Source organism: Triturus cristatus, chromosome 12, assembly GCF_964204655.1.
Source record: "Triturus cristatus chromosome 12, aTriCri1.1, whole genome shotgun sequence".
Lineage (NCBI taxonomy): Eukaryota > Metazoa > Chordata > Amphibia > Caudata > Salamandridae > Triturus > Triturus cristatus.
In genome coordinates, this window is record NC_140595.1 from 727,362,320 (window position 1) to 727,384,230 (window position 21,911).

Below are 21,911 nucleotides of genomic sequence, written 5' to 3' on the forward strand. Positions count from 1 at the left end.
ATCCAACCTCACCAGTAAGTAGGATTTTCAATAAATAAATAAAGCTACTCCTCTCCGATATGGAATTACCAAATAAAAAGTATAGGGGAATACACAGAGCTAACCTATGAGAGGGGTAGACCTCACAGTAGTGAAAAATGAAATAGACTGTTTGGTACTTACAGGACACGCAAACCACCAAAGTACATATCTTATTTTTTACTTACATAGCATCATGCACCTAGGACTACCTAGGGCCTATCTTAGGTATAAATTATATGTAATAAAAGGGGAGTTTAAGGCTTGTCAAGTAGGCTGGGACTCCCCTGGGAGACCCCTAAGTCTATGCCCAGAACCATAACTCTGCCAGTCGAGTACTTACCTAAAAGCCGATAACTCACTTTTCTTCCATAGGCTAACATTGAGTGGTTTCACTTGGAAATTCTTCTATGTGGTGTGGAGTTTTGGAACTTTAAAATATTCATCTAAAATCAGCCGAACAACGAATTCTGATTTACTCACCTGTTATCAGGAGAGACCTCAGTGCTGCATCTTGGAGCTCAGTACTGACCCTGAAAAGTAATTTTAACCGTACTTACCAGTAACTCGAATTTCCTTCCATGGGATATCATTGCCTGCTTTTTGCTGAAAATTTTCTAAGTGTCGATTTTTGAAACTTACAAATATTCTTTAAAAATCGTACCAACTGTGAAAACGTAATTGTTTACCTGTTTTAGATAGATGTCCCAGTACTGAGCCTAGGAGCCCAGCACTGGATTACAAAAGTAACGAGAACATACTTTACCCGTAACTTGAATTTTCTTCCATAGGAAACCATTGACTGTTTTTCTGTGAAAGTTCTTCTAAGTGTCGATTTTGCAAACATGTAAATATTCCTTAAAAATCGCCTGTATAACTTAAACGCAGTTTCTCAACTGCTTACAGGTGGTACAGTAGTGCTGGATCTAGGATCCAACACTGACCTAGAAAAAGTAACCATAACCCCACTTACCTGCTAAGTGAATTTCCTTCCATAGGATAACATTGGTAATTTGATCAGCAAAAGTTTCGAAGTGTCAACTTTTAAAATAGCAAAATATTGCTTTAAAATCACAACAGTAACTAAAACGAATGTACTCACTTGTTTCCAAGAACTGTCCCAGGACTGAATCTAGGATCCAGTCCTGGATTTAGAAAAGTAATCCTGAGAGTAATTAATTGCATATAACTTAAAATTCCCATTGAGCTCAATGTATTATTGTGATTCAAATTATGTTGCCTATTGCAATAAACTGTAACTATGACCTGCAAAAGTCAATTGCCTATTGCAAAGTATTTAACTAAAGCATCTCATTCTGAGAAAGTATATTTTGATACCTATTGTTGGTTCTAAAATAAAACAACAATATCTTTTGTATGCAAACCAATGGCCTAGAGTTCAGTTCTTGAGTGTGTGAGACCATTTGCTGACTGAGTGTGTACAACAAATGTTTTACACTGTACTCTGATACTGCCTTACTGCTCGGCAAGCTACCACTTTAGAGAGTAAGGTTATATCTAACTTTAGCCTCTGCCAAACCTCTGGGGACTGGGGACTCTGTGCACACTGTACCTATTTGGGAACAGTATATACAGAGCCACTTTCTCACAGTAGTGATAAAGTGATTAGAGTCCTAAGGCCAACATAAAGATACAGCAAAACCTGAGGTGAAAAGCAAAAAGGTTGCTGGTAGGCCACCTTAAGGATGCCAGGTCTAACAAAAACTGAACTAAGGATAACATGAGTAAAACATCAGGTTTCTCTACTGCATTTGGTGAGACAAGTGGGCCTTCTTTTATCTTCCATTCAAGCAATCTTTGACAGACCCCTTTATTATAGAGCTTTTCAAGGATTAAAGATAAGGCACTTACAAAGGAGTCCCAAATACTCAGAGATGGTTGACTTCTGTAATATGGGTCGTAGACTAAAAGCAGCGCAAAAACAGAGTGCAACAGGGTCCAAAAAATTGAGTGCCACAAGAGAGTTTGCATGCAAGCGTATCCTTTTACAGATCCAGAGATATACTCATGCAATTTTTGTTTTTAGGACAGAACGTGCATGATGAAAAAAACATTGTTTTTAAAAAGCGCATTGCAGAATATCAGTACTTTGATGTGGGAAAACTTCAAAACTTTCAAACAAAATATTTGTAGGCAGCTTACAGCAAGTTGTTGTGGCCGAGTGGTTAAGGCGATGGACTCGAAATCCATTGGGGTATCCCCGCGCAGGTTCGAATCCTGCCAACAACGAGAATCTTTTTATTATCGGCTACAATTTCAGAAGTTAACCTTTAGTATTTCTTCCATTTCAGTTTTATAAATAGGTGGCTTATTTTTGTGTCACTATTGCCTCTCCACATATTTGTTATCGCTACCTCTTTCATGTCTTTGCTACACCTCATTCCTACTTTAGCACTGGTGTAAACGCTTCAAATTATTATACCGTTGCTCTCTCATTCATACCTGCGCATGCACTTGAAAGTTACTTTACCAATAAAAGACGCAAAGAGAGAAATAGAACAAAAGTGCTGGCTGGATTGGCAAACACACTTCATAAAACTGCATTTTCTTTTTTATTCTCCCCCGTGTTACATGCTTAACCTCCCCATGTGTAATTTCTCTTAACCTGCTGTCCCAGGAAGAGAATTTCATCTACAGGCTCTTTCTGTGTTTTTTTCCCTAGTCTGTCTTTCCCATTTCTTAGCTGTGTAACTGTTCCTTTACGCGCTCTATTTAAACGCCATCAATCTCATTTGAGCTCCTTGCTCCCGCTTCTGTTTTCTCCACCTCTCATACTGCCAGTTCTCTCTTTCTCTGTGGTTGGTGGCTACTTTCCTGAGCTTCCGAAGCCACGTGGTTCCTGCCTCTTGTTGTCAGACTTGAATTGGAAAAGGAACTATATTAACAAGCCTTTACCACTCACACACGGCGGAAGTTTATACTTTAATTCAGTGAGCTAAGAAAAGCGTGTTGTGGGTCCCCTACGAGCCATGGTGCTTGCTTCATCATGATTTGGCACCAGTCATTAGCCGCAGCTCTGCTAATGAGCCACTGAGGTCAGTTTCAATATTTACTCAAAAACATAACCATGCAGCCCACCCCTCAACTGTGTATTTATCTTGCTTTTCTGCTGTTCGTGTGATTAGCTGGGAGGAGCTCACGGCGACATCCTCCCTATAAAAGTGTAGATGGATCACTCTCTAACTCTTTCTTGCTTCACATACAAATGGCTTGAAAGGTGCAGGGAAGATGCAGGTCTAATAGACAGAATAGAAGGTCTGTGCCAGGTGGGTTTCTCTGCATTGGTGTCCCATCACAGGTCCACAAGTGTAATGTGTGATCTTTGACTCCTGGCATTTCACAAGCAGGCGGCCAGGAAACGGTTTCAGCCTATCAACCACTGAGGAGACGCAGCCTCTGAATGAGGAATGAGGAAGCAATGAATACATCCAGCCTATCACAGGAACAGCCCTGAGTGTTCCGAATTATAAATTCTCCATGTCACTGTATGTCGTTGAGCCCAAGTAGCTCGCCGTGATCGTATAGTGGTTAGTACTCTGCGTTGTGGCCGCAGCAACCTCGGTTCGAATCCGAGTCACGGCATTGTGGTTGGCAATGTCACGGCAGTTGGGTGTTAATTTTACAGAATTAGCAAATGTACCAGTGGTTTTTGTAAAATGTCTATTAAAAACAGATCCTTTCAAATGTTTAAACCATCTAACAACAAATGATTTAAACTCGCATGATTATAAGCTGTAGCTATAATGTATTTACTTACATAAATTATCGTTCTTGAACCTATTGGGGGTGGAGGGGGAGCGGAGCTCACCCCCCAAGTGCAGTTGAGTGACCTGTGTTGTGGCTCTCTAGAGGGAAGGCACAAATTTTGCTGTCACCCAGCCCAATCCAGACGTGTATTGGGGCCAGGTTTCAGGCAAATAGAGCAGTAAGTGCAGAGACATGTTCACTCTCTAAAAGTGGCATTTCTAAAATAGTAAAGTTAAATCCAACCTCACCAGTAAGTAGGATTTTCAATAAATAAATAAAGCTACTCCTCTCCGATATGGAATTACCAAATAAAAAGTATAGGGGAATACACAGAGCTAACCTATGAGAGGGGTAGACCTCACAGTAGTGAAAAATGAAATAGACTGTTTGGTACTTACAGGACACGCAAACCACCAAAGTACATATCTTATTTTTTACTTACATAGCATCATGCACCTAGGACTACCTAGGGCCTACCTTAGGTATAAATTATATGTAATAAAAGGGGAGTTTAAGGCTTGTCAAGTAGGCTGGGACTCCCCTGGGAGACCCCTAAGTCTATGCCCAGAACCATAACTCTGCCAGTCGAGTACTTACCTAAAAGCCGATAACTCACTTTTCTTCCATAGGCTAACATTGAGTGGTTTCACTTGGAAATTCTTCTATGTGGTGTGGAGTTTTGGAACTTTAAAATATTCATCTAAAATCAGCCGAACAACGAATTCTGATTTACTCACCTGTTATCAGGAGAGACCTCAGTGCTGCATCTTGGAGCTCAGTACTGACCCTGAAAAGTAATTTTAACCGTACTTACCAGTAACTCGAATTTCCTTCCATGGGATATCATTGCCTGCTTTTTGCTGAAAATTTTCTAAGTGTCGATTTTTGAAACTTACAAATATTCTTTAAAAATCGTACCAACTGTGAAAACGTAATTGTTTACCTGTTTTAGATAGATGTCCCAGTACTGAGCCTAGGAGCCCAGCACTGGATTACAAAAGTAACGAGAACGTACTTTACCCGTAACTTGAATTTTCTTCCATAGGAAACCATTGACTGTTTTTCTGTGAAATTTCTTCTAAGTGTCGATTTTGCAAACATGTAAATATTCCTTAAAAATCGCCTGTATAACTTAAACGCAGTTTCTCAACTGCTTACAGGTGGTACAGTAGTGCTGGATCTAGGATCCAACACTGACCTAGAAAAAGTAACCATAACCCCACTTACCTGCTAAGTGAATTTCCTTCCATAGGATAACATTGGTAATTTGATCAGCAAAAGTTTCGAAGTGTCAACTTTTAAAATAGCAAAATATTGCTTTAAAATCACAACAGTAACTAAAACGAATGTACTCACTTGTTTCCAAGAACTGTCCCAGGACTGAATCTAGGATCCAGTCCTGGATTTAGAAAAGTAATCCTGAGAGTAATTAATTGCATATAACTTAAAATTCCCATTGAGCTCAATGTATTATTGTGATTCAAATTGTGTTGCCTATTGCAATAAACTGTAACTATGACCTGCAAAAGTCAATTGCCTATTGCAAAGTATTTAACTAAAGCATCTCATTCTGAGAAAGTATATTTTGATACCTATTGTTGGTTCTAAAATAAAACAACAATATCTTTTGTATGCAAACCAATGGCCTAGAGTTCAGTTCTTGAGTGTGTGAGACCATTTGCTGACTGAGTGTGTACAACAAATGTTTTACACTGTACTCTGATACTGCCTTACTGCTCGGCAAGCTACCACTTTAGAGAGTAAGGTTATATCTAACTTTAGCCTCTGCCAAACCTCTGGGGACTGGGGACTCTGTGCACACTGTACCTATTTGGGAACAGTATATACAGAGCCACTTTCTCACAGTAGTGATAAAGTGATTAGAGTCCTAAGGCCAACATAAAGATACAGCAAAACCTGAGGTGAAAAGCAAAAAGGTTGCTGGTAGGCCACCTTAAGGATGCCAGGTCTAACAAAAACTGAACTAAGGATAACATGAGTAAAACATCAGGTTTCTCTACTGCATTTGGTGAGACAAGTGGGCCTTCTTTTATCTTCCATTCAAGCAATCTTTGACAGACCCCTTTATTATAGAGCTTTTCAAGGATTAAAGATAAGGCACTTACAAAGGAGTCCCAAATACTCAGAGATGGTTGACTTCTGTAATATGGGTCGTAGACTAAAAGCAGCGCAAAAACAGAGTGCAACAGGGTCCAAAAAATTGAGTGCCACAAGAGAGTTTGCATGCACGCGTATCCTTTTACAGATCCAGAGATATACTCATGCAATTTTTGTTTTTAGGACAGAACGTGCATGATGAAAAAAACATTGTTTTTAAAAAGCGCATTGCAGAATATCAGTACTTTGATGTGGGAAAACTTCAAAACTTTCAAACAAAATATTTGTAGGCAGCTTACAGCAAGTTGTTGTGGCCGAGTGGTTAAGGCGATGGACTCGAAATCCATTGGGGTATCCCCGCGCAGGTTCGAATCCTGCCAACAACGAGAATCTTTTTATTATCGGCTACAATTTCAGAAGTTAACCTTTAGTATTTCTTCCATTTCAGTTTTATAAATAGGTGGCTTATTTTTGTGTCACTATTGCCTCTCCACACATTTGTTATCGCTACCTCTTTCATGTCTTTGCTACACCTCATTCCTACTTTAGCACTGGTGTAAACGCTTCAAATTATTATACCGTTGCTCTCTCATTCATACCTGCGCATGCACTTGAAAGTTACTTTACCAATAAAAGACGCAAAGAGAGAAATAGAACAAAAGTGCTTGCTGGATTGGCAAACACACTTCATAAAACTGCATTTTCTTTTTTATTCTCCCCCGTGTTACATGCTTAACCTCCCCATGTGTAATTTCTCTTAACCTGCTGTCCCAGGAAGAGAATTTCATCTACAGGCTCTTTCTGTGTTTTTTTCCCTAGTCTGTCTTTCCCATTTCTTAGCTGTGTAACTGTTCCTTTACGCGCTCTATTTAAACGCCATCAATCTCATTTGAGCTCCTTGCTCCCGCTTCTGTTTTCTCCACCTCTCATACTGCCAGTTCTCTCTTTCTCTGTGGTTGGTGGCTACTTTCCTGAGCTTCCGAAGCCACGTGGTTCCTGCCTCTTGTTGTCAGACTTGAATTGGAAAAGGAACTATATTAACAAGCCTTTACCACTCACACACGGCGGAAGTTTATACTTTAATTCAGTGAGCTAAGAAAAGCGTGTTGTGGGTCCCCTACGAGCCATGGTGCTTGCTTCATCATGATTTGGCACCAGTCATTAGCCGCAGCTCTGCTAATGAGCCACTGAGGTCAGTTTCAATATTTACTCAAAAACATAACCATGCAGCCCACCCCTCAACTGTGTATTTATCTTGCTTTTCTGCTGTTCGTGTGATTAGCTGGGAGGAGCTCACGGCGACATCCTCCCTATAAAAGTGTAGATGGATCACTCTCTAACTCTTTCTTGCTTCACATACAAATGGCTTGAAAGGTGCAGGGAAGATGCAGGTCTAATAGACAGAATAGAAGGTCTGTGCCAGGTGGGTTTCTCTGCATTGGTGTCCCATCACAGGTCCACAAGTGTAATGTGTGATCTTTGACTCCTGGCATTTCACAAGCAGGCGGCCAGGAAACGGTTTCAGCCTATCAACCACTGAGGAGACGCAGCCTCTGAATGAGGAATGAGGAAGCAATGAATACATCCAGCCTATCACAGGAACAGCCCTGAGTGTTCCGAATTATAAATTCTCCATGTCACTGTATGTCGTTGAGCCCAAGTAGCTCGCCGTGATCGTATAGTGGTTAGTACTCTGCGTTGTGGCCGCAGCAACCTCGGTTCGAATCCGAGTCACGGCATTGTGGTTGGCAATGTCACGGCAGTTGGGTGTTAATTTTACAGAATTAGCAAATGTACCAGTGGTTTTTGTAAAATGTCTATTAAAAACAGATCCTTTCAAATGTTTAAACCATCTAACAACAAATGATTTAAACTCGCATGATTATAAGCTGTAGCTATTATGTATTTACTTACATAAATTATCGTTCTTGAACCTATTGGGGGTGGAGGGGGAGCGGAGCTCACCCCCCAAGTGCAGTTGAGTGACCTGTGTTGTGGCTCTCTAGAGGGAAGGCACAAATTTTGCTGTCACCCAGCCCAATCCAGACGTGTATTGGGGCCAGGTTTCAGGCAAATAGAGCAGTAAGTGCAGAGACATGTTCACTCTCTAAAAGTGGCATTTCTAAAATAGTAAAGTTAAATCCAACCTCACCAGTAAGTAGGATTTTCAATAAATAAATAAAGCTACTCCTCTCCGATATGGAATTACCAAATAAAAAGTATAGGGGAATACACAGAGCTAACCTATGAGAGGGGTAGACCTCACAGTAGTGAAAAATGAAATAGACTGTTTGGTACTTACAGGACACGCAAACCACCAAAGTACATATCTTATTTTTTACTTACATAGCATCATGCACCTAGGACTACCTAGGGCCTACCTTAGGTATAAATTATATGTAATAAAAGGGGAGTTTAAGGCTTGTCAAGTAGGCTGGGACTCCCCTGGGAGACCCCTAAGTCTATGCCCAGAACCATAACTCTGCCAGTCGAGTACTTACCTAAAAGCCGATAACTCACTTTTCTTCCATAGGCTAACATTGAGTGGTTTCACTTGGAAATTCTTCTATGTGGTGTGGAGTTTTGGAACTTTAAAATATTCATCTAAAATCAGCCGAACAACGAATTCTGATTTACTCACCTGTTATCAGGAGAGACCTCAGTGCTGCATCTTGGAGCTCAGTACTGACCCTGAAAAGTAATTTTAACCGTACTTACCAGTAACTCGAATTTCCTTCCATGGGATATCATTGCCTGCTTTTTGCTGAAAATTTTCTAAGTGTCGATTTTTGAAACTTACAAATATTCTTTAAAAATCGTACCAACTGTGAAAACGTAATTGTTTACCTGTTTTAGATAGATGTCCCAGTACTGAGCCTAGGAGCCCAGCACTGGATTACAAAAGTAACGAGAACGTACTTTACCCGTAACTTGAATTTTCTTCCATAGGAAACCATTGACTGTTTTTCTGTGAAATTTCTTCTAAGTGTCGATTTTGCAAACATGTAAATATTCCTTAAAAATCGCCTGTATAACTTAAACGCAGTTTCTCAACTGCTTACAGGTGGTACAGTAGTGCTGGATCTAGGATCCAACACTGACCTAGAAAAAGTAACCATAACCCCACTTACCTGCTAAGTGAATTTCCTTCCATGGGATAACATTGGTAATTTGATCAGCAAAAGTTTCGAAGTGTCAACTTTTAAAATAGCAAAATATTGCTTTAAAATCACAACAGTAACTAAAACGAATGTACTCACTTGTTTCCAAGAACTGTCCCAGGACTGAATCTAGGATCCAGTCCTGGATTTATAAAAGTAATCCTGAGAGTAATTAATTGCATATAACTTAAAATTCCCATTGAGCTCAATGTATTATTGTGATTCAAATTGTGTTGCCTATTGCAATAAACTGTAACTATGACCTGCAAAAGTCAATTGCCTATTGCAAAGTATTTAACTAAAGCATCTCATTCTGAGAAAGTATATTTTGATACCTATTGTTGGTTCTAAAATAAAACAACAATATCTTTTGTATGCAAACCAATGGCCTAGAGTTCAGTTCTTGAGTGTGTGAGACCATTTGCTGACTGAGTGTGTACAACAAATGTTTTACACTGTACTCTGATACTGCCTTACTGCTCGGCAAGCTACCACTTTAGAGAGTAAGGTTATATCTAACTTTAGCCTCTGCCAAACCTCTGGGGACTGGGGACTCTGTGCACACTGTACCTATTTGGGAACAGTATATACAGAGCCACTTTCTCACAGTAGTGATAAAGTGATTAGAGTCCTAAGGCCAACATAAAGATACAGCAAAACCTGAGGTGAAAAGCAAAAAGGTTGCTGGTAGGCCACCTTAAGGATGCCAGGTCTAACAAAAACTGAACTAAGGATAACATGAGTAAAACATCAGGTTTCTCTACTGCATTTGGTGAGACAAGTGGGCCTTCTTTTATCTTCCATTCAAGCAATCTTTGACAGACCCCTTTATAATAGAGCTTTTCAAGGATTAAAGATAAGGCACTTACAAAGGAGTCCCAAATACTCAGAGATGGTTGACTTCTGTAATATGGGTCGTAGACTAAAAGCAGCGCAAAAACAGAGTGCAACAGGGTCCAAAAAATTGAGTGCCACAAGAGAGTTTGCATGCAAGCGTATCCTTTTACAGATCCAGAGATATACTCATGCAATTTTTGTTTTTAGGACAGAACGTGCATGATGAAAAAAACATTGTTTTTAAAAAGCGCATTGCAGAATATCAGTACTTTGATGTGGGAAAACTTCAAAACTTTCAAACAAAATATTTGTAGGCAGCTTACAGCAAGTTGTTGTGGCCGAGTGGTTAAGGCGATGGACTCGAAATCCATTGGGGTATCCCCGCGCAGGTTCGAATCCTGCCAACAACGAGAATCTTTTTATTATCGGCTACAATTTCAGAAGTTAACCTTTAGTATTTCTTCCATTTCAGTTTTATAAATAGGTGGCTTATTTTTGTGTCACTATTGCCTCTCCACACATTTGTTATCGCTACCTCTTTCATGTCTTTGCTACACCTCATTCCTACTTTAGCACTGGTGTAAACGCTTCAAATTATTATACCGTTGCTCTCTCATTCATACCTGCGCATGCACTTGAAAGTTACTTTACCAATAAAAGACGCAAAGAGAGAAATAGAACAAAAGTGCTGGCTGGATTGGCAAACACACTTCATAAAACTGCATTTTCTTTTTTATTCTCCCCCGTGTTACATGCTTAACCTCGCCATGTGTAATTTCTCTTAACCTGCTGTCCCAGGAAGAGAATTTCATCTACAGGCTCTTTCTGTGTTTTTTTCCCTAGTCTGTCTTTCCCATTTCTTAGCTGTGTAACTGTTCCTTTACGCGCTCTATTTAAACGCCATCAATCTCATTTGAGCTCCTTGCTCCCGCTTCTGTTTTCTCCACCTCTCATACTGCCAGTTCTCTCTTTCTCTGTGGTTGGTGGCTACTTTCCTGAGCTTCCGAAGCCACGTGGTTCCTGCCTCTTGTTGTCAGACTTGAATTGGAAAAGGAACTATATTAACAAGCCTTTACCACTCACACACGGCGGAAGTTTATACTTTAATTCAGTGAGCTAAGAAAAGCGTGTTGTGGGTCCCCTACGAGCCATGGTGCTTGCTTCATCATGATTTGGCACCAGTCATTAGCCGCAGCTCTGCTAATGAGCCACTGAGGTCAGTTTCAATATTTACTCAAAAACATAACCATGCAGCCCACCCCTCAACTGTGTATTTATCTTGCTTTTCTGCTGTTCGTGTGATTAGCTGGGAGGAGCTCACGGCGACATCCTCCCTATAAAAGTGTAGATGGATCACTCTCTAACTCTTTCTTGCTTCACATACAAATGGCTTGAAAGGTGCAGGGAAGATGCAGGTCTAATAGACAGAATAGAAGGTCTGTGCCAGGTGGGTTTCTCTGCATTGGTGTACCATCACAGGTCCACAAGTGTAATGTGTGATCTTTGACTCCTGGCATTTCACAAGCAGGCGGCCAGGAAACGGTTTCAGCCTATCAACCACTGAGGAGACGCAGCCTCTGAATGAGGAATGAGGAAGCAATGAATACATCCAGCCTATCACAGGAACAGCCCTGAGTGTTCCGAATTATAAATTCTCCATGTCACTGTATGTCGTTGAGCCCAAGTAGCTCGCCGTGATCGTATAGTGGTTAGTACTCTGCGTTGTGGCCGCAGCAACCTCGGTTCGAATCCGAGTCACGGCATTGTGGTTGGCAATGTCACGGCAGTTGGGTGTTAATTTTACAGAATTAGCAAATGTACCAGTGGTTTTTGTAAAATGTCTATTAAAAACAGATCCTTTCAAATGTTTAAACCATCTAACAACAAATGATTTAAACTCGCATGATTATAAGCTGTAGCTATTATGTATTTACTTACAAAAATTATCGTTCTTGAACCTATTGGGGGTGGAGGGGGAGCGGAGCTCACCCCCCAAGTGCAGTTGAGTGACCTGTGTTGTGGCTCTCTAGAGGGAAGGCACAAATTTTGCTGTCACCCAGCCCAATCCAGACGTGTATTGGGGCCAGGTTTCAGGCAAATAGAGCAGTAAGTGCAGAGACATGTTCACTCTCTAAAAGTGGCATTTCTAAAATAGTAAAGTTAAATCCAACCTCACCAGTAAGTAGGATTTTCAATAAATAAATAAAGCTACTCCTCTCCGATATGGAATTACCAAATAAAAAGTATAGGGGAATACACAGAGCTAACCTATGAGAGGGGTAGACCTCACAGTAGTGAAAAATGAAATAGACTGTTTGGTACTTACAGGACACGCAAACCACCAAAGTACATATCTTATTTTTTACTTACATAGCATCATGCACCTAGGACTACCTAGGGCCTACCTTAGGTATAAATTATATGTAATAAAAGGGGAGTTTAAGGCTTGTCAAGTAGGCTGGGACTCCCCTGGGAGACCCCTAAGTCTATGCCCAGAACCATAACTCTGCCAGTCGAGTACTTACCTAAAAGCCGATAACTCACTTTTCTTCCATAGGCTAACATTGAGTGGTTTCACTTGGAAATTCTTCTATGTGGTGTGGAGTTTTGGAACTTTAAAATATTCATCTAAAATCAGCCGAACAACGAATTCTGATTTACTCACCTGTTATCAGGAGAGACCTCAGTGCTGCATCTTGGAGCTCAGTACTGACCCTGAAAAGTAATTTTAACCGTACTTACCAGTAACTCGAATTTCCTTCCATGGGATATCATTGCCTGCTTTTTGCTGAAAATTTTCTAAGTGTCGATTTTTGAAACTTACAAATATTCTTTAAAAATCGTACCAACTGTGAAAACGTAATTGTTTACCTGTTTTAGATAGATGTCCCAGTACTGAGCCTAGGAGCCCAGCACTGGATTACAAAAGTAACGAGAACGTACTTTACCCGTAACTTGAATTTTCTTCCATAGGAAACCATTGACTGTTTTTCTGTGAAATTTCTTCTAAGTGTCGATTTTGCAAACATGTAAATATTCCTTAAAAATCGCCTGTATAACTTAAACGCAGTTTCTCAACTGCTTACAGGTGGTACAGTAGTGCTGGATCTAGGATCCAACACTGACCTAGAAAAAGTAACCATAACCCCACTTACCTGCTAAGTGAATTTCCTTCCATGGGATAACATTGGTAATTTGATCAGCAAAAGTTTCGAAGTGTCAACTTTTAAAATAGCAAAATATTGCTTTAAAATCACAACAGTAACTAAAACGAATGTACTCACTTGTTTCCAAGAACTGTCCCAGGACTGAATCTAGGATCCAGTCCTGGATTTATAAAAGTAATCCTGAGAGTAATTAATTGCATATAACTTAAAATTCCCATTGAGCTCAATGTATTATTGTGATTCAAATTGTGTTGCCTATTGCAATAAACTGTAACTATGACCTGCAAAAGTCAATTGCCTATTGCAAAGTATTTAACTAAAGCATCTCATTCTGAGAAAGTATATTTTGATACCTATTGTTGGTTCTAAAATAAAACAACAATATCTTTTGTATGCAAACCAATGGCCTAGAGTTCAGTTCTTGAGTGTGTGAGACCATTTGCTGACTGAGTGTGTACAACAAATGTTTTACACTGTACTCTGATACTGCCTTACTGCTCGGCAAGCTACCACTTTAGAGAGTAAGGTTATATCTAACTTTAGCCTCTGCCAAACCTCTGGGGACTGGGGACTCTGTGCACACTGTACCTATTTGGGAACAGTATATACAGAGCCACTTTCTCACAGTAGTGATAAAGTGATTAGAGTCCTAAGGCCAACATAAAGATACAGCAAAACCTGAGGTGAAAAGCAAAAAGGTTGCTGGTAGGCCACCTTAAGGATGCCAGGTCTAACAAAAACTGAACTAAGGATAACATGAGTAAAACATCAGGTTTCTCTACTGCATTTGGTGAGACAAGTGGGCCTTCTTTTATCTTCCATTCAAGCAATCTTTGACAGACCCCTTTATTATAGAGCTTTTCAAGGATTAAAGATAAGGCACTTACAAAGGAGTCCCAAATACTCAGAGATGGTTGACTTCTGTAATATGGGTTGTAGACTAAAAGCAGCGCAAAAACAGAGTGCAACAGGGTCCAAAAAACTTGAGTGCCACAAGAGAGTTTGAATGCAAGCGTATCCTTTTACAGATCCAGAGATATACTCATGCAATTTTTGTTTTTAGGACAGAACGTGCATGATGAAAAAAACATTGTTTTTAAAAAGCGCATTGCAGAATATCAGTACTTTGATGTGGGAAAACTTCAAAACTTTCAAACAAAATATTTGTACGCAGCTTACAGCAAGTTGTTGTGGCCGAGTGGTTAAGGCGATGGACTAGAAATCCATTGGGGTATCCCCGCGCAGGTTCGAATCCTGCCAACAACGAGAATCTTTTTATTATCGGCTACAATTTCAGAAGTTAACCTTTAGTATTTCTTCCATTTCAGTTTTATAAATAGGTGGCTTATTTTTGTGTCACTATTGCCTCTCCACATATTTGTTATCGCTACCTCTTTCATGTCTTTGCTACACCTCATTCCTACTTTAGCACTGGTGTAAACGCTTCAAATTATTATACGGTTGCTCTCTCATTCATACCTGCGCATGCACTTGAAAGTTACTTTACCAATAAAAGACGCAAAGGGAGAAATAGAACAAAAGTGCTGGCTGGATTGGCAAACACACTTCATAAAACTGCATTTTCTTTTTTATTCTCCCCCGTGTTACATGCTTAACCTCCCCATGTGTAATTTCTCTTAACCTGCTGTCCCAGGAAGAGAATTTCATCTACAGGCTCTTTCTGTGTTTTTTTCCCTAGTCTGTCTTTCCCATTTCTTAGCTGTGTAACTGTTCCTTTACGCGCTCTATTTAAACGCCATCAATCTCATTTGAGCTCCTTGCTCCCGCTTCTGTTTTCTCCACCTCTCATACTGCCAGTTCTCTCTTTCTCTGTGGTTGGTGGCTACTTTCCTGAGCTTCCGAAGCCACGTGGTTCCTGCCTCTTGTTGTCAGACTTGAATTGGAAAAGGAACTATATTAACAAGCCTTTACCACTCACACACGGCGGAAGTTTATACTTTAATTCAGTGAGCTAAGAAAAGCGTGTTGTGGGTCCCCTACGAGCCATGGTGCTTGCTTCATCATGATTTGGCACCAGTCATTAGCCGCAGCTCTGCTAATGAGCCACTGAGGTCAGTTTCAATATTTACTCAAAAACATAACCATGCAGCCCACCCCTCAACTGTGTATTTATCTTGCTTTTCTGCTGTTCGTGTGATTAGCTGGGAGGAGCTCACGGCGACATCCTCCCTATAAAAGTGTAGATGGATCACTCTCTAACTCTTTCTTGCTTCACATACAAATGGCTTGAAAGGTGCAGGGAAGATGCAGGTCTAATAGACAGAATAGAAGGTCTGTGCCAGGTGGGTTTCTCTGCATTGGTGTCCCATCACAGGTCCACAAGTGTAATGTGTGATCTTTGACTCCTGGCATTTCACAAGCAGGCGGCCAGGAAACGGTTTCAGCCTATCAACCACTGAGGAGACGCAGCCTCTGAATGAGGAATGAGGAAGCAATGAATACATCCAGCCTATCACAGGAACAGCCCTGAGTGTTCCGAATTATAAATTCTCCATGTCACTGTATGTCGTTGAGCCCAAGTAGCTCGCCGTGATCGTATAGTGGTTAGTACTCTGCGTTGTGGCCGCAGCAACCTCGGTTCGAATCCGAGTCACGGCATTGTGGTTGGCAATGTCACGGCAGTTGGGTGTTAATTTTACAGAATTAGCAAATGTACCAGTGGTTTTTGTAAAATGTCTATTAAAAACAGATCCTTTCAAATGTTTAAACCATCTAACAACAAATGATTTAAACTCGCATGATTATAAGCTGTAGCTATAATGTATTTACTTACATAAATTATCGTTCTTGAACCTATTGGGGGTGGAGGGGGAGCGGAGCTCACCCCCCAAGTGCAGTTGAGTGACCTGTGTTGTGGCTCTCTAGAGGGAAGGCACAAATTTTGCTGTCACCCAGCCCAATCCAGACGTGTATTGGGGCCAGGTTTCAGGCAAATAGAGCAGTAAGTGCAGAGACATGTTCACTCTCTAAAAGTGGCATTTCTAAAATAGTAAAGTTAAATCCAACCTCACCAGTAAGTAGGATTTTCAATAAATAAATAAAGCTACTCCTCTCCGATATGGAATTACCAAATAAAAAGTATAGGGGAATACACAGAGCTAACCTATGAGAGGGGTAGACCTCACAGTAGTGAAAAATGAAATAGACTGTTTGGTACTTACAGGACACGCAAACCACCAAAGTACATATCTTATTTTTTACTTACATAGCATCATGCACCTAGGACTACCTAGGGCCTACCTTAGGTATAAATTATATGTAATAAAAGGGGAGTTTAAGGCTTGTCAAGTAGGCTGGGACTCCCCTGGGAGACCCCTAAGTCTATGCCCAGAACCATAACTCTGCCAGTCGAGTACTTACCTAAAAGCCGATAACTCACTTTTCTTCCATAGGCTAACATTGAGTGGTTTCACTTGGAAATTCTTCTATGTGGTGTGGAGTTTTGGAACTTTAAAATATTCATCTAAAATCAGCCGAACAACGAATTCTGATTTACTCACCTGTTATCAGGAGAGACCTCAGTGCTGCATCTTGGAGCTCAGTACTGACCCTGAAAAGTAATTTTAACCGTACTTACCAGTAACTCGAATTTCCTTCCATGGGATATCATTGCCTGCTTTTTGCTGAAAATTTTCTAAGTGTCGATTTTTGAAACTTACAAATATTCTTTAAAAATCGTACCAACTGTGAAAACGTAATTGTTTACCTGTTTTAGATAGATGTCCCAGTACTGAGCCTAGGAGCCCAGCACTGGATTACAAAAGTAACGAGAACGTACTTTACCCGTAACTTGAATTTTCTTCCATAGGAAACCATTGACTGTTTTTCTGTGAAATTTCTTCTAAGTGTCGATTTTGCAAACATGTAAATATTCCTTAAAAATCGCCTGTATAACTTAAACGCAGTTTCTCAACTGCTTACAGGTGGTACAGTAGTGCTGGATCTAGGATCCAACACTGACCTAGAAAAAGTAACCATAACCCCACTTACCTGCTAAGTGAATTTCCTTCCATAGGATAACATTGGTAATTTGATCAGCAAAAGTTTCGAAGTGTCAACTTTTAAAATAGCAAAATATTGCTTTAAAATCACAACAGTAACTAAAACGAATGTACTCACTTGTTTCCAAGAACTGTCCCAGGACTGAATCTAGGATCCAGTCCTGGATTTAGAAAAGTAATCCTGAGAGTAATTAATTGCATATAACTTAAAATTCCCATTGAGCTCAATGTATTATTGTGATTCAAATTGTGTTGCCTATTGCAATAAACTGTAACTATGACCTGCAAAAGTCAATTGCCTATTGCAAAGTATTTAACTAAAGCATCTCATTCTGAGAAAGTATATTTTGATACCTATTGTTGGTTCTAAAATAAAACAACAATATCTTTTGTATGCAAACCAATGGCCTAGAGTTCAGTTCTTGAGTGTGTGAGACCATTTGCTGACTGAGTGTGTACAACAAATGTTTTACACTGTACTCTGATACTGCCTTACTGCTCGGCAAGCTACCACTTTAGAGAGTAAGGTTATATCTAACTTTAGCCTCTGCCAAACCTCTGGGGACTGGGGACTCTGTGCACACTGTACCTATTTGGGAACAGTATATACAGAGCCACTTTCTCACAGTAGTGATAAAGTGATTAGAGTCCTAAGGCCAACATAAAGATACAGCAAAACCTGAGGTGAAAAGCAAAAAGGTTGCTGGTAGGCCACCTTAAGGATGCCAGGTCTAACAAAAACTGAACTAAGGATAACATGAGTAAAACATCAGGTTTCTCTACTGCATTTGGTGAGACAAGTGGGCCTTCTTTTATCTTCCATTCAAGCAATCTTTGACAGACCCCTTTATTGTAGAGCTTTTCAAGGATTAAAGATAAGGCACTTACAAAGGAGTCCCAAATACTCAGAGATGGTTGACTTCTGTAATATGGGTCGTAGACTAAAAGCAGCGCAAAAACAGAGTGCAACAGGGTCCAAAAAATTGAGTGCCACAAGAGAGTTTGCATGCAAGCGTATCCTTTTACAGATCCAGAGATATACTCATGCAATTTTTGTTTTTAGGACAGAACGTGCATGATGAAAAAAACATTGTTTTTAAAAAGCGCATTGCAGAATATCAGTACTTTGATGTGGGAAAACTTCAAAACTTTCAAACAAAATATTTGTAGGCAGCTTACAGCAAGTTGTTGTGGCCGAGTGGTTAAGGCGATGGACTCGAAATCCATTGGGGTATCCCCGCGCAGGTTCGAATCCTGCCAACAACGAGAATCTTTTTATTATCGGCTACAATTTCAGAAGTTAACCTTTAGTATTTCTTCCATTTCAGTTTTATAAATAGGTGGCTTATTTTTGTGTCACTATTGCCTCTCCACACATTTGTTATCGCTACCTCTTTCATGTCTTTGCTACACCTCATTCCTACTTTAGCACTGGTGTAAACGCTTCAAATTATTATACCGTTGCTCTCTCATTCATACCTGCGCATGCACTTGAAAGTTACTTTACCAATAAAAGACGCAAAGAGAGAAATAGAACAAAAGTGCTGGCTGGATTGGCAAACACACTTCATAAAACTGCATTTTCTTTTTTATTCTCCCCCGTGTTACATGCTTAACCTCCCCATGTGTAATTTCTCTTAACCTGCTGTCCCAGGAAGAGAATTTCATCTACAGGCTCTTTCTGTGTTTTTTTCCCTAGTCTGTCTTTCCCATTTCTTAGCTGTGTAACTGTTCCTTTACGCGCTCTATTTAAACGCCATCAATCTCATTTGAGCTCCTTGCTCCCGCTTCTGTTTTCTCCACCTCTCATACTGCCAGTTCTCTCTTTCTCTGTGGTTGGTGGCTACTTTCCTGAGCTTCCGAAGCCACGTGGTTCCTGCCTCTTGTTGTCAGACTTGAATTGGAAAAGGAACTATATTAACAAGCCTTTACCACTCACACACGGCGGAAGTTTATACTTTAATTCAGTGAGCTAAGAAAAGCGTGTTGTGGGTCCCCTACGAGCCATGGTGCTTGCTTCATCATGATTTGGCACCAGTCATTAGCCGCAGCTCTGCTAATGAGCCACTGAGGTCAGTTTCAATATTTACTCAAAAACATAACCATGCAGCCCACCCCTCAACTGTGTATTTATCTTGCTTTTCTGCTGTTCGTGTGATTAGCTGGGAGGAGCTCACGGCGACATCCTCCCTATAAAAGTGTAGATGGATCACTCTCTAACTCTTTCTTGCTTCACATACAAATGGCTTGAAAGGTGCAGGGAAGATGCAGGTCTAATAGACAGAATAGAAGGTCTGTGCCAGGTGGGTTTCTCTGCATTGGTGTCCCATCACAGGTCCACAAGTGTAATGTGTGATCTTTGACTCCTGGCATTTCACAAGCAGGCGGCCAGGAAACGGTTTCAGCCTATCAACCACTGAGGAGACGCAGCCTCTGAATGAGGAATGAGGAAGCAATGAATACATCCAGCCTATCACAGGAACAGCCCTGAGTGTTCCGAATTATAAATTCTCCATGTCACTGTATGTCGTTGAGCCCAAGTAGCTCGCCGTGATCGTATAGTGGTTAGTACTCTGCGTTGTGGCCGCAGCAACCTCGGTTCGAATCCGAGTCACGGCATTGTGGTTGGCAATGTCACGGCAGTTGGGTGTTAATTTTACAGAATTAGCAAATGTACCAGTGGTTTTTGTAAAATGTCTATTAAAAACAGATCCTTTCAAATGTTTAAACCATCTAACAACAAATGATTTAAACTCGCATGATTATAAGCTGTAGCTATTATGTATTTACTTACATAAATTATCGTTCTTGAACCTATTGGGGGTGGAGGGGGAGCGGAGCTCACCCCCCAAGTGCAGTTGAGTGACCTGTGTTGTGGCTCTCTAGAGGGAAGGCACAAATTTTGCTGTCACCCAGCCCAATCCAGACGTGTATTGGGGCCAGGTTTCAGGCAAATAGAGCAGTAAGTGCAGAGACATGTTCACTCTCTAAAAGTGGCATTTCTAAAATAGTAAAGTTAAATCCAACCTCACCAGTAAGTAGGATTTTCAATAAATAAATAAAGCTACTCCTCTCCGATATGGAATTACCAAATAAAAAGTATAGGGGAATACACAGAGCTAACCTATGAGAGGGGTAGACCTCACAGTAGTGAAAAATGAAATAGACTGTTTGGTACTTACAGGACACGCAAACCACCAAAGTACATATCTTATTTTTTACTTACATAGCATCATGCACCTAGGACTACCTAGGGCCTACCTTAGGTATAAATTATATGTAATAAAAGGGGAGTTTAAGGCTTGTCAAGTAGGCTGGGACTCCCCTGGGAGACCCCTAAGTCTATGCCCAGAACCATAACTCTGCCAGTCGAGTACTTACCTAAAAGCCGATAACTCACTTTTCTTCCATAGGCTAACATTGAGTGGTTTCACTTGGAAATTCTTCTATGTGGTGTGGAGTTTTGGAACTTTAAAATATTCATCTAAAATCAGCCGAACAACGAATTCTGATTTACTCACCTGTTATCAGGAGAGACCTCAGTGCTGCATCTTGGAGCTCAGTACTGACCCTGAAAAGTAATTTTAACCGTACTTACCAGTAACTCGAATTTCCTTCCATGGGATATCATTGCCTGCTTTTTGCTGAAAATTTTCTAAGTGTTGATTTTTGAAACTTACAAATATTCTTTAAAAATCGTACCAACTGTGAAAACGTAATTGTTTACCTGTTTTAGATGGATGTCCCAGTACTGAGCCTAGGAGCCCAGCACTGGATTACAAAAGTAACAAGAACGTACTTTACCCGTAACTTGAATTTTCTTCCATAGGAAACCATTGACTGTTTTTCTGTGAAATTTCTTCTAAGTGTCGATTTTGCAAACATGTAAATATTCCTTAAAAATCGCCTGTATAACTTAAACGCAGTTTCTCAACTGCTTACAGGTGGTACAGTAGTGCTGGATCTAGGATCCAACACTGACCTAGAAAAAGTAACCATAACCCCACTTACCTGCTAAGTGAATTTCCTTCCATGGGATAACATTGGTAATTTGATCAGCAAAAGTTTCGAAGTGTCAACTTTTAAAATAGCAAAATATTGCTTTAAAATCACAACAGTAACTAAAACGAATGTACTCACTTGTTTCCAAGAACTGTCCCAGGACTGAATCTAGGATCCAGTCCTGGATTTAGAAAAGTAATCCTGAGAGTAATTAATTGCATATAACTTAAAATTCCCATTGAGCTCAATGTATTATTGTGATTCAAATTGTGTTGCCTATTGCAATAAACTGTAACTATGACCTGCAAAAGTCAATTGCCTATTGCAAAGTATTTAACTAAAGCATCTCATTCTGAGAAAGTATATTTTGATACCTATTGTTGGTTCTAAAATAAAACAACAATATCTTTTGTATGCAAACCAATGGCCTAGAGTTCAGTTCTTGAGTGTGTGAGACCATTTGCTGACTGAGTGTGTACAACAAATGTTTTACACTGTACTCTGATACTGCCTTACTGCTCGGCAAGCTACCACTTTAGAGAGTAAGGTTATATCTAACTTTAGCCTCTGCCAAACCTCTGGGGACTGGGGACTCTGTGCACACTGTACCTATTTGGGAACAGTATATACAGAGCCACTTTCTCACAGTAGTGATAAAGTGATTAGAGTCCTAAGGCCAACATAAAGATACAGCAAAACCTGAGGTGAAAAGCAAAAAGGTTGCTGGTAGGCCACCTTAAGGATGCCAGGTCTAACAAAAACTGAACTAAGGATAACATGAGTAAAACATCAGGTTTCTCTACTGCATTTGGTGAGAC

At 40.3% G+C, this 21,911-nt stretch overlaps 10 non-coding genes across 10 annotated transcripts; all 10 read left to right on the forward strand.

The window, feature by feature from the left end:
• The first annotated feature begins 2,186 nt into the window (after nucleotides 1–2,186).
• Nucleotides 2,187–2,268, forward strand: TRNAS-CGA (transfer RNA serine (anticodon CGA)). Its single transcript has one exon. It is a non-coding gene; the product is annotated as a tRNA-Ser (tRNA).
• A 1,281-nt stretch (nucleotides 2,269–3,549) lies between these two features.
• TRNAH-GUG (transfer RNA histidin (anticodon GUG)) lies at nucleotides 3,550–3,621 on the forward strand. The gene has a single exon. It is a non-coding gene; the product is annotated as a tRNA-His (tRNA).
• Nucleotides 3,622–6,208: 2,587 nt separating this feature from the next.
• Nucleotides 6,209–6,290, forward strand: TRNAS-CGA (transfer RNA serine (anticodon CGA)). The gene has a single exon. It is a non-coding gene; the product is annotated as a tRNA-Ser (tRNA).
• Nucleotides 6,291–7,571: 1,281 nt separating this feature from the next.
• On the forward strand, nucleotides 7,572–7,643 carry TRNAH-GUG (transfer RNA histidin (anticodon GUG)). Its single transcript has one exon. It is a non-coding gene; the product is annotated as a tRNA-His (tRNA).
• Nucleotides 7,644–10,230: 2,587 nt separating this feature from the next.
• TRNAS-CGA (transfer RNA serine (anticodon CGA)) lies at nucleotides 10,231–10,312 on the forward strand. The gene has a single exon. It is a non-coding gene; the product is annotated as a tRNA-Ser (tRNA).
• Nucleotides 10,313–11,593: 1,281 nt separating this feature from the next.
• TRNAH-GUG (transfer RNA histidin (anticodon GUG)) lies at nucleotides 11,594–11,665 on the forward strand. Its single transcript has one exon. It is a non-coding gene; the product is annotated as a tRNA-His (tRNA).
• Nucleotides 11,666–14,253: 2,588 nt separating this feature from the next.
• TRNAS-AGA (transfer RNA serine (anticodon AGA)) lies at nucleotides 14,254–14,335 on the forward strand. The gene has a single exon. It is a non-coding gene; the product is annotated as a tRNA-Ser (tRNA).
• Nucleotides 14,336–15,616: 1,281 nt separating this feature from the next.
• TRNAH-GUG (transfer RNA histidin (anticodon GUG)) lies at nucleotides 15,617–15,688 on the forward strand. The gene has a single exon. It is a non-coding gene; the product is annotated as a tRNA-His (tRNA).
• A 2,587-nt stretch (nucleotides 15,689–18,275) lies between these two features.
• Nucleotides 18,276–18,357, forward strand: TRNAS-CGA (transfer RNA serine (anticodon CGA)). The gene has a single exon. It is a non-coding gene; the product is annotated as a tRNA-Ser (tRNA).
• Nucleotides 18,358–19,638: 1,281 nt separating this feature from the next.
• TRNAH-GUG (transfer RNA histidin (anticodon GUG)) lies at nucleotides 19,639–19,710 on the forward strand. Its single transcript has one exon. It is a non-coding gene; the product is annotated as a tRNA-His (tRNA).
• The last annotated feature ends 2,201 nt before the right edge of the window (nucleotides 19,711–21,911 follow it).